Source organism: Hippocampus comes, unplaced genomic scaffold (genome assembly GCF_001891065.2).
Source record: "Hippocampus comes isolate QL1 unplaced genomic scaffold, H_comes_QL1_v1.1 scaffold48, whole genome shotgun sequence".
NCBI lineage: Eukaryota > Metazoa > Chordata > Actinopteri > Syngnathiformes > Syngnathidae > Hippocampus > Hippocampus comes.
The window spans coordinates 1,475,664-1,478,920 of NW_017808403.1; the positions used below are offsets into that span (position 1 = coordinate 1,475,664).

Below are 3,257 nucleotides of genomic sequence, written 5' to 3' on the forward strand. Positions count from 1 at the left end.
CCCCGGTCATGTCCCCCCCCCCCCCCCCCACTCAATAATCACCGTTCAAACCCAATCCGACAACTCGGCGTTCGCTGACTTTGATCGAAAGGGGGAAGCGGCGTTCCAAATGTATAATTAGCAACGTTTGCAGCCGACTTCTTTGGCAAAGCAGAACATCCGGCGCACTCGCTCCTTGATACGAAGCGACGGAGTGTTGACGGTGACATGGAACGCGGCGCTAGTGACTGCGAGATGGTTATTGATTTCGAGTGACACGGGGGTGACGCGTCATATAATAGTGACGAGGACGGAGAACTGAAGTATCTTTGATGTGGAATCAATACGGGCGGCGTGGCATCAGGTTTTGCCGGTGTGCCGTGTCCTTCGGTGAAATCTTCCGTGACAATAGAATCAAAAATGGCAATTTCGAGCCACGGAGCCGAACGCGCATCCATTTCCTCCGAACTTGTTCCGACGCCTCGGCCGATTCTTCATGTGCTCTACTTGAGGATTTCTTTTTCAGATGATGTTCGTACCTCGTCAACGGGGAATCGTGACTCTTTTCGGCGTCCCGATGACGACACCAAGTAGCGGTGATTTCTGCTTCAGCGCAGACTGTGAGCATTCTTGCCCCCCTCTCGGACTTGGATGAAACCGAAGAAAATAGCGCAGCGTGCTTCCACGCTAATGGCCGCTCCCCCTCGGAGTAAATTGAGGGGTAGTCGGGGGTCGCGCCGAGGAAGCTCGCCGCGGTTGTTCCGACACTGGGCCGAAAGCACTGATTAGATGCGTCTGGCTTTTCAAGGCTCAAAAGGAAACCTCGTTGTGCTCTCTTGACCACATTATTAAGAATTTGGGGCATTAAGCGAAGGCTGCAGATTCCGCCCACGCTCGTCTTCAAAGCATCGCGTCCGCTTTGCTAGGGCGCCGATGCGCCTTTCATCAGAGAGAAAAGCGTGAATGGCTGCAGGTCATCAAGAGAGGTGGCGTTCTCCACGCCGGCACGCATTCCCAAAGGGGCCTGTTTGCTCAAAGTGCTCACGTAGCCACCGTCGGGCCACACGAGGAAATTTTCCCTGGCTTGCGCCCAAAGTTAGCAGAGGGCAGGTTTTTGGCTGTCTTTCCAAGATTCACATGAGCGATAGATAGTCCTGTGGTGTGGGATGTGCTTGTCACTGTAGCTCCTCCCCCGATCTGCTTGGAAAACAGTCCATTGTAACTTTGAAGGAGGGTACCCCCCCGTGCATAATCGGGTCAGATTGAAGCGTTTTTTTTTTTTTTTTTTTTTCCCTCTCGCTGACTAAAGTCCACAAAAGCCAGATCACCGGGTCTCTCCAAAAGATTATCCCGAGCCATTATCCCGTGGCGCGGGCTGTGATGAGTGATAATTCCTCCCCGATCTGCTTGGAAAACTGTTCGGCGGCACCGCCAATTAATCACCACTTAAATTCTTGTTATTACTTTCACACTACACATTTAGCTTTACCCTTGATCGAAGCAACCGACGTTTTGCTTTTCCAAATGTACATGTTTTGTTTTGGTCCATTTACGTCGTCGCTGATGGGTTAGCGGTCCACTCGCCTCAGTTGTTTGCGGGCGGCGTGGGATCGGTTCCCCCTTCGTGACGGCGCGCGTGTGCCTGCGAATGGCCGTTTGTCTCTGTAGGGGCCCTGCGACGGACTGGCGACCGGTACGGGGCGTCGTCTGCCTTGCGCCCAAAGGGGAAGGCTTGGGCAACACCCCGCGACCCCGTTCAGGAAAAGCGCTGTTGAAAAGGGATGGAGAGATTGATGGATGTTTCTTGATTTCTTTTTTTGGTCCTTGAGTTCTTTCGACAAGCGTTCTCCAAACGAAATGTGTTATTGTACTTATTAAACTAAGGTCAATGTTATACCTGTTCACTAGCTAACGATTAGCCGAACTTTTTTTTCATTTCTCCTTTGTGGGTTATTTTTTTGTCTTTGCATTTTCCGGAGGTCTGGAGGTCACGTGGTGCCATGCTGCCTCACACGGGTAAGTCTTGGTACTGCACCGCACGTGTAGTTTACGCAAGTTTAGAGACTTGCTGGTCATATAAATGCAGGAAGAAACTGCAGGATCATCTCTGGACATAAAGTTGAAGGCACGGGAGTGAATCATTTACTGCGTGCGGAAAGTCTTTTTGGTCCTGTCCAGCAAAAGGTCGGCGGTGCCGTGTCGAATGCTGCAGCAAGGACGGGTTTGATCTCCAGTAGCAGAAGAAAACCACGTACGGGAATATCGGCAAAAGCCTCGAGGCAGTGAATCAAACCTGTCATTTATCGGCATGATTGGGTTCTCGTTTGTGTCACTGAGTGCAGCTCTCGCGGCGGCGTGGTGTGGAATGGCCGATCGGGTGTTCAGCACTTCACGCCGTAGGAAATTCTCTGGTCAGGCCATTTAGATTCTGCTCTGAATCCGTCACGGTACGTTCATTGAAATTTTTTTTGCGCACCGCCGTATTCGACTGCGTGTTAATGGAAGCGCGCAAGTGCAGTCTTCAAGCGGAGCATGAATATGGAAATGGTGCCTCGCGTTACAGTGGCTCCACTGGAACACGACATTGTAACCGAGCCCTTCCTCCCAAACCCGTCCAGATGTCGTTGTCACTATTAGCAACTTAGGGTTTGTTTCTTTTTTTTTTTTTTTTCGTCACTATTAGCAACTTAGGGTTTTGCTGGTTTTTTTTTTTTCCATTTTGTGTCCATCTGTCAGGAATATTACTCCACGCGAGTCATCCATCACACTCACTTCCACTGCCTAATTCTGCCGTCTCCCGCTCTGCTTATCTCAATACTTTGGAGCTGAGGCGTAATACTAACAAGGGAGCGAACGAGATGAATGGCTTGTCGGGTCGTAAATCCGCGCGATAAGGTTAGCGCTACGTTTCACATTACGGTTTGATGCCACATAAGACCTTGGAGGAGCTGGTATCTGGCGCGCTCACTCGGGGAGTAAATGCCCCTGTCGCTCTTCCCTGCCGCCGCTAACGAGGTCTATTTAATTCCCGCATTCCTTTACATGACCCTCTTCCACCCGAGGCGTGTCGGGTTGCAGCCGTTGCTCCGTTCCATTACGGCCCATCTCAACCGGAGTGTCACAGTCTCGTTAGAATTTGATCAGGTTGGCGTATTCGCACATCGGCGGGTCACGCGCTGCGCTCCGGCAGGCTGCAAATCAAACAGGAGACCTGCGCTCGCTTCTTGAATTCTCCTTCACCATTTTTCCACCCTCTTTTTTTTTTTTTTTTTTTTAAA

At 50.9% G+C, this 3,257-nt stretch overlaps 1 protein-coding gene across 1 annotated transcript in view; it reads right to left on the bottom strand.

Annotated features, from left to right (window-relative positions):
• Positions 1 to 3,257, bottom strand: part of pcdh7b (protocadherin 7b) — a 124,322-nt gene that overhangs the window by 84,354 nt on the left and 36,711 nt on the right. The window lies entirely within an intron of this gene.